Raw genomic sequence first — 14,608 nt, 5'->3', positions numbered from 1 at the left:
TCGAAAAAAGTTTAAATTGTATATATCCGGTATGGAATGAAGATCTCTGAATATAAAAAATTCCTTTAATTTCATCAAGTATTTTTTTTTTTTTTTTTTTTACAGCGCAAAAACAATGTGTTATGATACCGAGCAAAAGGTTCGATTTTTAGGAAGAAAAACTAGTATTAAAATCGAGGAGGGAGTGTCGGTGCTTTAAATTGAGTTATCTCCCTTTGGCATGTTCTAAAAATTAAAAAATGTCTACCTTCAACGTGCTGACATAAAAAAAAAACGTGTTTTTTTTTCGCTGTAAAATTTAAAAAAAAAAACAAAAAAAAAAATACTCGATCAAATTAAGTGACAAATTTTTTCGGAGATCTTCAGTTCAAAACGGATACGTAAAATATAACCTTTTTTCGATATTTTTTGTTGATTAAACTGTACAAGTTCCACTAAGTCACTCCCAATTATATTAAGAATGGCTTTTTATAGGTACGGGCAAAAAATGTCCGAATAAAGATAGTGGGGACAGAGTTTTGAAAGCCGATTCATCATAATGTTTTGTAGGTTTCTGATTCCTTTTTATTGTATTTGAAAAATTTTAGACTAAAGTTAATTTCCAAAAAAAAAAAATATTTGTACACGTAGTTAACCAATTCAGCTAAATTTTGAAGTTAAATAAATTCATTGTAAAAACCCTTTGAAAGATATATATTAGTTTTCTGGGTCTATTTTAATAATAATTAGTAAAGTCCTAACATATTGAATTAAATATAAAAAAAACCCACCTTGTTTGTACAAAAAAAAAAAAAAAATAGCCATATTAGCTTCTAAAAGCGAGATATTCTCGCTTTTAAGAATGTCAACAAAACCGCAGTCGCTAAAGATGGATTTTTTTTTTTTTTTACATTTTCACCCCAAACAAGGTACATTGCCTCTTTGGTGTAGGGAGCTACTATCAGGGGCAGTAACTACTGGGGCACTATGTTGGGATTTGGGCAGCAAGATGTCGGTTCATGTTACACTTTAACTTCTGCATGTCAGTACAGTTAGGGAAGCAGGGACCTGGAATGGAATTCCAGAGTCTAGCGGTTCTGAGGGAAGAAACTACTGGAGTAGAAAGATCTTTTACATCTAGGGATCTCTACTGTGTGGGGGTGGGATTTAGCTGCCTGTCAGGTTTGTCGAGGGTTTCTACGTCGTGGGGGCACAAGTGTCTGCAGTTCGTCAGAGCATTCACCATTAAAATACTTGTAGAACAGGCAAAGGGATGCAACGTTTCGTCGATGGGACAGAGGCTGAAGCTTAGATACTAGTTCAGGGCCTATCAGATTGGCGACTCTCTTTTGAACCTTGTCTAGGAGCGAAAGACTAGCAGCAGATGCACCAGCCCAAATGTGACAGCAATACTCCATACATGGGCGAATGGTGGCCTTATAGAGGCACAGGATACTTTCAGGTGTCAGTAGTTTTCTAGCATGGTAGAGAGAGCCTACCTTTTTCGCAGCGGCCCTAGCAATGTTTTCAATATAATTGTTCCAACTCATGTTTCCTGTGAACGTTAGGCCAAGCAGTTTGAAAAAGGTACTCTCAGACAGGGAGTCACTGGCCATTGCTATTGGTGGCAGAGAAGGTTTCTTGTAATTATTGAAGGAAACCAGTTTAATCTTGGCAGCATTGAATGTGACCATCCATTTATGTCCCCCATTCCACTACAGATTGGAGGTCATCCTCTAGTGTTTTTGCCATTTCTTTAGTTATGTGTTCATTTGTTTTCCTGTCATGCCTGTTATAGAGTGTGGTGTCATCAGCATATATACCCATCTCAGAGGCAGTTTTGTCGGGGAGGTCATTAATAAATATTAGGAACAATAGAGGTCCAAGGATAGACCCCTGAGGCACTCCCGCATTTATATCACACTGTTTAAATGTACGACCGTCGAGGACAACCTGGATTTTTCTCTTATCTAAAAAGTATTTAATTATGTTAAGTATTCTACCAGTGATACCGTATGATTTAATTTTCCTGAGGACACCCTCATGCCATACCCTGTCAAAAGCTTTAGATATATCTAGAGCTACCGCTCTGCCCTCCCCCGTTTTGTCCAGTGAATGGTATGTATGTTCAGAGATTACAGTGAGGATGTCTGCTGTGGAACGGGCTTGTCTAAATTATACGGAAGCCCAAAATCTGAGACAGTCAAAAGGCTGTCTGAAAATGACATCTGGTAATTAAAGGGAGGTAGGGGGTGCTAGTTTTCTTTTATTTTCCCAGCCGTACATCCGTACGTTCCTATCCTGAGCGTGTGTTTGATTTTTACCATTTTTTTAAAAATTTAATTATTTTTCTATGTTCTTGCTTTTAAATTAATTAATAAATGGGGGGGGGGGGACACGCACTAAAAATATTTCCCCTCGTATATTTTACGAAAACTGCATCAATGATATTTAACTTCATCCGAAATATAACTTCCATATAACAATGATATTTAACTTCATCCGAAATATAACTTCCAGCGAAAGGTCCTGATTCCTCAAAATATGTAATTTATTTATTAAATTATTAGGTGGAAGTACAGATGAGTTAACTAAGTCGATACTTGTACAGTTTAATCAAGACATTAAAAAATGAAAATATCGAAAAAAAAGTTTAAATTGTATGTATCCGGTATGGAATGAAGATCTCTGAATATAAAAAATTCCTTTAATTTCATCAAGTATTTTTTTTTTTTTTTTACAGCGCAAAAACAATGTGTTATGATACCGAGCAAAAGGTTCGATTTTTAGGAAGAAAAACTAGTATTAAAATCGGGGAGGGAGTGTCGGTGCTTTAAATTGAGTTATCTCCCTTTGGCATGTTCTAAAAATTAAAAAATGTCTACCTTCAACGTGCTGACATAAAAAAAAACGTGTTTATTTTTTCGCTGTAAAATTAAAAAAAAAAAAAAAAAAAAAAAAAAAAACTACTCGATCAAATTAAGTGAAAAATTTTTTCGGAGATCTTCAGTTCAAAACGGATACGTAAAATATAACCTTTTTTCGATATTTTTTGTTGATTAAACTGTACAAGTTCCACTAAGTCACTCCCAATTATATTAAGAATGGCTTTTTACAGGTACGGGCAAAAAATGTCCGAATAAAGATAGTGGGGACAGAGTTTTGAAAGCCGATTCATCATAATGTTTTGTAGGTTTCTGATTCCTTTTTATTGTATTTTAAAAATTTTAGACTAAAGTTAATTTCCAAAAAGAAAAAATATTTGTACACGTAGTTAACCAATTCAGATAAATTTTGAAGTTAAATAAATTCATTGTAAAAACCCTTTGAAAGATATATATTAGTTTTCTGGGTCTATTTTAATAATAATTAGTAAAGTCCTAACATATTGAATTAAATATAAAAAAAAACACCTTGTTTGTACAAAAAAAAAAAAAAAAATAGCCATATTAGCTTCTAAAAGCGGGAGATTCTCGCTTTACAGAATGTCAACAAAACCGCAGTCGCTAAAGATGGATTTTTTTTTTTTTTTTTTTTTTTTTACATTTTCACCCCAAACAAGGTACATTGCCTCTTTAGTGTAGGGAGCTACTATCAGGGGCAGCAACTACTGGGGCACTATGTTGGGATTTGGGCAGCAAGATGTCGGTTCACGTTACACTTTAACTTCTGCATGTCAGTACAGTTAGGGAAGCAGGGACCTGGAATGGAATTCCAGAGTCTAGCGGTTCTGGGGGAAGAAACTACTGGAGTAAAAAGATCTTTTACATCTAGGGATCTCTACTGTGTGGGGGTGGGATTTAGCTGCCTGTCAGGTTTGTCGAGGGTTTCTACGTCGTGGGGGCACAAGTGTCTGCAGTTCGTCAGAGCATTCACCATTAAAATACTTGTAGAACAGGCAAAGGGATGCAACGTTTCGTCGATGGGACAGAGGCTGAAGCTTAGATACTAGTTCAGGGCCTATCAGATTGGCGACTCTCTTTTGAACCTTGTCTAGGAGCGAAAGACTAGCAGCAGATGCACCAGCCCAAATGTGACAGCAATACTCCATACATGGGCGAATGGTGGCCTTATAGAGGCACAGGATACTTTCAGGTTTCAGTAGTTTTCTAGCATGGTAGAGAGAGCCTACCTTTTTCGCAGCGGCCCTAGCAATGTTTTCAATATAATTGTTCCAACTCATGTTTCCTGTGAACGTTAGGCCAAGCAGTTCGAAAAAGGTACTCTCAGACAGGGAGTCACTGGCCATTGCTATTGGTGGCAGAGAAGGTTTCTTGTAATTATTGAAGGAAACCAGTTTAATCTTGGCAGCATTGAATGTGACCATCCATTTATGTCCCCCATTCCACTACAGATTGGAGGTCATCCTCTAGTGTTTTTGCCATTTCTTTAGTTATGTGTTCATTTGTTTTCCTGTCATGCCTGTTATAGAGTGTGGTGTCATCAGCATATATACCCATCTCAGAGGCAGTTTTGTCGGGGAGGTCATTAATAAATATTAGGAACAATAGAGGTCCAAGGATAGACCCCTGAGGCACTCCCGCATTTATATCACACTGTTTAAATGTACGACCGTCGAGGACAACCTGGATTTTTCTCTTATCTAAAAAGTATTTAATTATGTTAAGTATTCTACCAGTGATACCGTATGATCTAATTTTCCTGAGGACACCCTCATGCCATACCCTGTCAAAAGCTTTAGATATATCTAGAGCTACCGCTCTGCCCTCCCCCGTTTTGTCCAGTGAATGGTATGTACGTTCAGAGATTACAGTGAGGATGTCTGCTGTGGAACGGGCTTGTCTAAATTATACGGAAGCCCAAAATCTGAGACAGTCAAAAGGCTGTCTGAAAATGACATCTGGTAATTAAAGGGAGGTAGGGGGTGCTAGTTTTCTTTTATTTTCCCAGCCGTACATCCGTACGTTCCTATCCTGAGCGTGTGTTTGATTTTTACCATTTTTTTTAAAATTTAATTATTTTTCTATGTTCTTGCTTTTAAATTAATTAATAAATGGGGGGGGGGACACGCACTAAAAATATTTCCCCTCGTATATTTTACGAAAACTGCATCAATGATATTTAACTTCATCCGAAATATAACTTCCATATAACAATGATATTTAACTTCATCCGAAATATAACTTCCAGCGAAAGGTCCTGATTCCTCAAAATATGTAATTTATTTATTAAATTATTAGGTGGAAGTACAGATGAGTTAACTAAGTCGATACTTGTACAGTTTAATCAAGACATTAAAAAATGAAAATATCGAAAAAAAGTTTAAATTGTATGTATCCGGTATGGAATGAAGATCTCTGAATATAAAAAATTCCTTTAATTTCATCAAGTATTTTTTTTTTTTTTTTACAGCGCAAAAACAATGTGTTATGATACCGAGCAAAAGGTTCGATTTTTAGGAAGAAAAACTAGTATTAAAATCGGGGAGGGAGTGTCGGTGCTTTAAATTGAGTTATCTCCCTTTGGCATGTTCTAAAAATTAAAAAATGTCTACCTTCAACGTGCTGACATAAAAAAAAAACGTGTTTATTTTTTCGCTGTAAAATTAAAAAAAAAAACAAAAAAAAAAAAAAAAAACTACTCGATCAAATTAAGTGACAAATTTTTTCGGAGATCTTCAGTTCAAAACGGATACGTAAAATATAACCTTTTTTCGATATTTTTTGTTGATTAAACTGTACAAGTTCCACTAAGTCACTCCCAATTATATTAAGAATGGCTTTTTACAGGTACGGGCAAAAAATGTCCGAATAAAGATAGTGGGGACAGAGTTTTGAAAGCCGATTCATCATAATGTTTTGTAGGTTTCTGATTCCTTTTTATTGTATTTTAAAAATTTTAGACTAAAGTTAATTTCCAAAAAGAAAAAATATTTGTACACGTAGTTAACCAATTCAGATAAATTTTGAAGTTAAATAAATTCATTGTAAAAACCCTTTGAAAGATATATATTAGTTTTCTGGGTCTATTTTAATAATAATTAGTAAAGTCCTAACATATTGAATTAAATATAAAAAAAAACACCTTGTTTGTACAAAAAAAAAAAAAAAAAAATAGCCATATTAGCTTCTAAAAGCGGGAGATTCTCGCTTTACAGAATGTCAACAAAACCGCAGTCGCTAAAGATGGATTTTTTTTTTTTTTTTTTTTTTTTTTACATTTTCACCCCAAACAAGGTACATTGCCTCTTTAGTGTAGGGAGCTACTATCAGGGGCAGCAACTACTGGGGCACTATGTTGGGATTTGGGCAGCAAGATGTCGGTTCACGTTACACTTTAACTTCTGCATGTCAGTACAGTTAGGGAAGCAGGGACCTGGAATGGAATTCCAGAGTCTAGCGGTTCTGGGGGAAGAAACTACTGGAGTAAAAAGATCTTTTACATCTAGGGATCTCTACTGTGTGGGGGTGGGATTTAGCTGCCTGTCAGGTTTGTCAAGGGTTTCTACGTCGTGGGGGCACAAGTGTCTGCAGTTCGTCAGAGCATTCACCATTAAAATACTTGTAGAACAGGCAAAGGGATGCAACGTTTCGTCGATGAGACAGAGGCTGAAGCTTAGATACCAGTTCAGGGCCTATCAGATTGGCGACTCTCTTTTGAACCTTGTCTAGGAGCGAGAGACTAGCAGCAGATGCACCAGCCCAAATGTGACAGCAATACTCCATACATGGGTGAATGGTGGCCTTATAGAGGCACAGGATACTTTCAGGTGTCAGTAGTTTTCTAGCATGGTAGAGAGAGCCTACCTTTTTCGCAGCGGCCCTGGCAATGTTTTCAATATAATTGTTCCAACTCATGTTTCCTGTGAACGTTAGGCCAAGCAGTTTGAAAGATGTACTCTCAGACAGGGAGTCACTGGCCATTGCTATTGGTGGCGAGAAGGTTTCTTGTAATTATTGAAGGAAACCAGTTTAATCTTGGCAGCATTGAATGTGACCATCCATTTATGTCCCCCATTCCACTACAGATTGGAGGTCATCCTCTAGTGTTTTTGCCATTTCTTTAGTTATGTGTTCATTTGTTTTCCTGTCATGCCTGTTATAGAGTGTGGTGTCATCAGCATATATACCCATCTCAGAGGCAGTTTTGTCGGGGAGGTCATTAATAAATATTAGGAACAATAGAGGTCCAAGGATAGACCCCTGAGGCACTCCCGCATTTATATCACACTGTTTAAATGTACGACCGTCGAGGACAACCTGGATTTTTCTCTTATCTAAAAAGTATTTAATTATGTTAAGTATTCTACCAGTGATACCGTATGATCTAATTTTCCTGAGGACACCCTGATGCCATACCCTGTCAAAAGCTTTAGATATATCTAGAGCTACCGCTCTGCCCTCCCCCGCTTTGTCCAGTGAATGGTATGTACGTTCAGAGATTACAGTGAGGATGTCTGCTGTGGAACGGGCTTGTCTAAATTATACGGAAGCCCAAAATCTGAGACAGTCAAAAGGCTGTCTGAAAATGACATCTGGTAATTAAAGGGAGGTAGGGGGTGCTAGTTTTCTTTTATTTTCCCAGCCGTACATCCGTACGTTCCTATCCTGAGCGTGTGTTTGATTTTTACCATTTTTTTTTTAATTTAATTATTTTATATGTTCTTGCTTTTAAATTAATTTTTATTTTTTAGATTTTTCAAGATTATATAAAAATTATGTTACGCCGAAAGTTTCACATTTATGCAAACAAGGAAAATCTTAGAATCATACATATACAAATTATGCAAAACCTGTAATTAAAAAAAAAGTACAAATATTTTTTGCAATAATATTTTTTTGTGTGAAAATATTAAAAAATATTAAATAAAGAAAGCTTAATATCGATAACTCGAGAAATTATTTTTCTTCGAGTTCTATCGAATTAATTAAGACGGACTTTTGGAGCTTTTGTTTCGAAAAAAATTAAAAAAAAAATTTTTATTATTACAATTTACGATTTTTATTTTCATAAAAAAAGCAAAAATAAATTCTTGCGTTTTTTATTTACTACTGAAAACAATATCTTTAGTAAAGGTATTTTTTGTTTAAACAAAATAATACATTTCCACTAAGATTTAAATAAAAAATAATTCATTCATTATATTCCGAGATCATTATTTGATAAATACTGAAAATTTCATTAAAATTGGTTAATTTCCTGATTTTTGGTGAATTTTTAAGTAAAGGGAGGGGTCAAAATGTTTATACATTTTGAGCATCGGCATTCATTTTGCTCGTACCTAGCTTTTAAAATAATAATAACGGTATTATTTCAGTACGGTGCGTTAAGTACATAATATTATTTTAAAAACTATTCTTAACACGAGGAGGAGGCTTTGTTAATTATTCTGTATTTTCACTTAAACATTTAATAAATGAATTAATAAATAAAAATTAACAAAAAATTTTGCATTCCAGAAGAGTAATTGACCAAAATCACGAGTTTTTTTTTTTTTTTTTTTTTTTTATATCAGGAACTAAATCAACGTTTGCTGCCGACTCCGAGTCGGGTATTCTTCTGGTTTGCCGAGATTTTTTACTATCGTCGACTTTATTTTCATTTTCTTCCTTCTCGTCTAGCACTAGATGGAAGAGATTGCCCGGGGTCTGAATGAGAAACTATTTGCCAAAATTCTTTTTTGTACTTTAAACCAGTTGAAGATACGTCTTCGGCAATCAATCTGTCGGGGGGGGGGTAGCCCGCTGAAACACCAGCCTCCCTAGGGAAACTATTATATATATATATATATATATATATATATATATATGACAAAAATGTATATATATATAAATGACAAAAATGTATATTCCAAAATTCATGATATTGACCATCTTATAATTTATTCCTTTAAATCAAAATAAAAAATAAAAAATCGACTTATTTAAAGGAATAAATTATAAGATGGTCAACGTCATGAATTTTGGAATATAATTTTTTGTCATTTATTCTCTATATTGCTCTGTAATCACATTGAGCTTCTTATATAAGGATTGATATATAATAAGAAAATATATTTCTACAGAAATATGTGTGAGTGTGTGTGTGTAGTATACTTTGTAAAATGAGGTCCGTTTACTTAGAATAAAAATATGAGTTGATTAATCCTAAGAGATTCGTCCCCCCAGGCTTTACCCTCTCTCTCTCTCTCTCTCTCTCTCTCTCTCTCTCTCTCTCTCTCTCTCTCTCTCTCTTTGAGAAGTGATTTGTTTTAGTGGTGGGACGATTCCGATACAGTTAGTGATTCTATTCTAAATTTTCGATTCCGATACAATTACCGATTATGATTCTAAAACCACCTAAAGTGACATTTCTCCTTTTTTTTGGGGAGGGGGGGTAGCGATTTAATGGAGAGTCCTCATCTACATTAAAATATAGATATATTATGTTTTTCTTTTTTAATTTGACAAATTTCTTAATATTTCCCCATAATATATTCTATTCAATATTTTGAAAAAAAAATCGTGAGATTTTCATCTATATTTGTCATTCATACCATTTTTGAATGAGAAATTGGGCTCAAATTTTTCCGATTCAAATATCGATTCCAATATCGATTCAAATATCGATTCCAATACTCAATAAAAAAAAATATTCGAGCTTTCCGATTCCAATTAGTCACCCCAACATTAGTTCGTTTATCGCAAATCGCCTGAGTTGTAATGCCAACCGGACTGCTCAGGCATTTTTGTGGTACACCGTCCTTTCTATTCACATCCGGCCATGTGTCACATTTGCCAGCTGTTAGAGGGTCACAGTAATACCAGAGTAATAATATTAAATTAGAAATACTGTCCTTTTCTATCGATCTCATAACACATATTACTATTTTTTTTTCTTTTATAAAATTAAAATTTTAAGGTGGGGTTCAAGAATGTGTTCAGCATCGATTAGATGAGGGATGAGATAAATACATTTAAGGCAATTAAACTGGCTTTGCAAACTCATTTCTACTAATCGCTTAATTGGATCAAATAGTTTTTTTTTAGAGAGGAAAATCAAATTTTAGTGAGACATATCGCGACACAGCCATATTAGCAATTTCAATTACGAAAAGGATGGGCGTCAGAGAGGAGAACTCCATCTAATTTTTGAAGTTCTAATAATTTGATTAAGTTTTGAAACGAACCGTTCACTGGACAAAACAGGGGAGACTAGAGCGGTAGCCCTCGATATATCTAAGGCTTTTGAGAGAGTATGACACGATGGTATTTTAGATCCTATGGTATCACTGGAAGAATACATAAAGTAATTAAATCCTTCTTAATTAAGGTTGTCTTCGACGGTCGTACATCTAAACAATATGATATAAATGCGGGAGTACCTCAGGGGTCTATCCTCGAACCTTTATTATTCTTGATATTCATAAATGATCTCCCTGATAAAATTGTTTCTGAGATGGGTATATTTGCTGATGACACTACTCTCTATAACAGACACGACAGGAAAGCAAATGGGCATATATCTAAGGAAATGGCAGAAACACTAGAGGATGACCTCCAATCTGTAGTGGAATGGAGACAAAAATGGATGGTCACATTCAAGCTGCCAAGACTAAGCTTGTTTCCTTCTATAGTTACAAGAAACCTTCACTATCACCAATAGCAACGGCCAAGAACACATTACCCGAAAGTATTTCCTTTAAACTCCTCAGCCTAACGTTTACAGGGAACATGAACTGGAATAGATCCATTGAGGGCATTGCATGGGCTGCTGTGAAGAAGATGGGCTCTCTCTACCGTGCTAGAAAGCTACTTACGCCTGAAAGTATCCTGTACCTCTATAAGGCCAGCATTCGTCCATGTATGGAGTATTGTTGTCACATTTGGGCTAGTGCATCTGCTACTTGTCTCTCACTCCTTGACAGGGTTTAAAAGAAAGTCGCCAACCTGATAGGTCCTGAACTTTCATCTAAGCTTCAGCCTCTGTCCCATCGACGAAATGTTGCATCCCTCTGCCTGTTCTACAAGTACTTTCATGGTGAATGCACTGATGAGCCACAAGCACTTGTGCCCCTCAACGTAAAACCTCCGACACAGTAGAGATCCCTAGATGTAAGAAAGCCTTCTACTACAATAATTTCTTCCTCAGAACTGCTAGACTTTGGAACGCCCTTCCAGGATTCTGCTTTCCCAACTGTACTGATATGCAGACTCCAAGTGTAATATTAACGACGCGAGTAGTTCCCTTTAGATCAAGTAAAAAATATAAACAATGTTGGATCGCTTTAACGATTATAAAACTGAAAAAAAAATATGTACAGTAAACTTTTTTTTTCGAATAAAAATTTGATCGAATACAAATTAATCGATTCACTTATCTAAGATCTTTCATGATCACAACGTTAGGTTTTAATGAACATGTTGAAATGGTGCTATCGTTAACATAAAATGTTTCTTTATATAAATACAAAATCCGATGGAAAAAGGTGTCTGTGTCTGTATGTGCGATAGTTCAAAAACTCCATAGTTCATGAAAAAAAAAATCAACTTTAGTTTAAAAATTTCCCTTTTCGCCTCTCTTGTTCTCAGGAAAATATAACCATATGTTTTTTTTTTCTTTTCTTTTTTTTTTGGAAACAAAATACACACACACACACACATAATATATATAGTAAGAATTTTAATTTTGCTTCGTGCCATTTTTTCTCTCTTCAAAATTTAAAAAGGTCTGGAACCTTTGTAATTTTTGTATTTTAATTTTTCTTGTCTGATGAAATCTAATATGATTGAAACGGTCTGCACATCGTAGCAAGATATGACTGTATTTACATAAATAATATATATATATATATATATATATATATATATATATATATTTTCGGAATAGTTTTTATTTAACAATCAGTGGTTATGTAAACGTGAGATTGTAGGTTTACAAAATATTACTGGCAGTAATATTCTATAAGTTATCCCATCTAAACAAGAATTGCTCGATATGCAAGATAGAGCAAATAAATTAAATTGTAATTCAATGAATTAAAAAAAAAAAACTCTCATTGAAATGAAATGAAGTGGTTGAGTTTCACATCAAAGAATTTTTATTATTCTAAGCAAGACAAAGAATGTTTTAGAAAATTAATCTCCTTAACCTATTTTCTCTCCTCTGATGAGATGGTAGACATCGAAACCCTATAGGTTAAGGAGATTAATTTTCTAAAACATTCTTTGTCTTGCTTAGAATAATAAAAATTCTTTGATGTGAAACTCAACAACTTCATTTCATTTCAATGAGAGTTTTTTTGAAATTCATTGAATTACAATTTAATATATATATGTATACGAATATACACATACTACTAAGTGCATATATATATATATATATATATATATATATATATATATATATATTATATGCACACAAACATATACATAGATAGAGAGAGAGAGAGCTAGAAAGGGGAAAACGTGTGTGTGTGCGAGAGAGAGAGAGATAGTCAAGGTTGCAATTGCATTGTTAATAAAATGAGGTCCGTTTACTTAGAACAAAAATATTAGTTTTGTAATTGGATTTTGTTTGAAAACATTTCTTATTCTTTTTTACTAAGAAAGTAGACAAAGGTTTCTTTGGCTTTTCGGCGAGTAACAAACTCTCTCTCTCTCTCTCATCTCAGAATTATTAAATAAGAATAAGAGACAATCAGTCAATCATACCAAGGGGAATAACTCTGAAGGTAATAAGTATTTTGAACTCGAGTAATCCACCTTGAATCAATTTTTTCCCCTTGAAAAAAGAAATTTGATCGAATACAAATTAATCGAATTCATTATTTTCGAAATGTTATGATAATTTCAGTTTTTAATTAACTCGTTGAAATGAAACAGATTTTTTAAGAGAATAAAAGAATACGTCTCTTTTTTTTTCCTGAAATATATTCTTCGATGATGAAAGTTGCCGGTGATTGTGTGTGCGTGTGTGATAATTTGGTGTACAAAAACTCAATTGTCCATCAAAACTTCAACCGTGTACACGCTAAAAGTGTTCATGTAAATAAGTATCTTGTTGCCGTCCATTTTTAATTAATCTGTTTAATTGCCGAATTTCAAAAACCACGTGACTTTTTTTTTTTTTTTTAAATTGAAAATAAAAATAAATAAATAAAGATTCATTTACATTGCTCCCCAAAAGTAAAATTATTATAAATCACCATCGCTGGATGAGGTCACCGGGTCAATGCAGTTCAGCGAAGATAGAAAATGATAATGACTTTTTTTCTTTTTTTTTTTTTTTTAACAAAGTTGATCGAATACAAATTAATCGATTTTATTTTTTTTTTAAATGTGATGATCGCAATCTCAGTTTTTAATTCCTGTAAATGGTGAGATTTTTAAGAGAAGAAAAAAAGAAGTTTCTTTTTATATATTCTGTCTGGTTGGAATAATTACCGGTTGTGGTGCTTGTGTGCATGTGAAATTCGTTTACAAAAGTTGTTCATGAAAGCTACAACTCTATACACGTTAAAAGTCATGTAAACGTTTACATTGTTCTAGTTTAATTATTTTTAAAAACCACGTGTTCTTTTCTGTTTTTGTTTAGAACAAATTAAGCAAGCATGTTTCGTCCCCAGAGCAAAAAATAAATAAAATAATCATCAATCAAGATCGCTGAACGAGGTCAATGTTCGGCTCTTTAAACCACTGTAACTGAAATATTTAAACCCATGTACAAATCCACCTGAAGACGAGCTGAAATCTAAAAGTTGATTCACTTAAAAAAAAAATAAAAATGATAATTATAGTAAAAATAAAGAGAAATAATAATAATAATAAAAATGCTGACGATAATAGAAAATGAAAAAAATTTTTTTTTTTTTTCTCGAATAAAAAAGTTGATCGAATACAAATGAATAGATTTCTTTATTTTCAAACTCGTTGAAATGGCGAGTTTTTTAAGAGAATTAAAAAAATGTTTCGGTTTATATACTTTGTCCGGTGGTAAAATTGCCGGTGATATGTGGGTTAATTTGGTTTACAAAACGCAATTAACTTATTGAACTTCTTTCGGGACACAAATCAATTTGCAATGTACAAGGTGAAAATTGAAATGTAAACCACACGTGATGATGTGGTCAGCATTTGTTTACAAATACGACCAGCAGGAGACGACAAGGAGTGTATTCATATGCGGAGATGACCGATTACTCAACCTTAATGTTGCTTATGACAAGACGATGCAAAGTAGTCCCGCCAGGTCTTCAAATTAAAAGTAATAAGTCTATTAAAATTTAATTCATAGCATACTTCTCATACCGGCGCAGTGTTGTTGTTTTTTGTTATTTTTTTAAATAATGCACAATTTTATTTAATTCCCTCTTACTTTATTTATAATGCCTCCCCACGGGACAGAGTTAGACACCAGGGTCGTTTTTTAACGTGGAGAAAAGGAACAAAAATAAAAATTGTCTCAGTCGTGAAGGATTTCTCTTCCACTGACCGAGAACAAGAAATTGAAGTGCAGCATCTTAAGAACAGATACTACACTTTGATCTTGACCAAAAAGGCCAAGTAATTCATTGTAAACCCTGGAATTGAATGCGGATCTAAAACAAGTCAAAGGGAAATAACTCAAGTACTAAGCGTATTTTTTTTTTTTTTTTTATTTTTATTTTTTTTTTTTACACGGTGATCAC

The sequence above is a fragment of the Euprymna scolopes genome, chromosome 24 (assembly GCF_053919585.1).
Source record: "Euprymna scolopes isolate OS-2025 chromosome 24, ASM5391958v1, whole genome shotgun sequence".
Classification (NCBI taxonomy): Eukaryota; Metazoa; Mollusca; class Cephalopoda; order Sepiida; family Sepiolidae; genus Euprymna; species Euprymna scolopes.
This window is presented reverse-complemented; position numbering follows the sequence as displayed.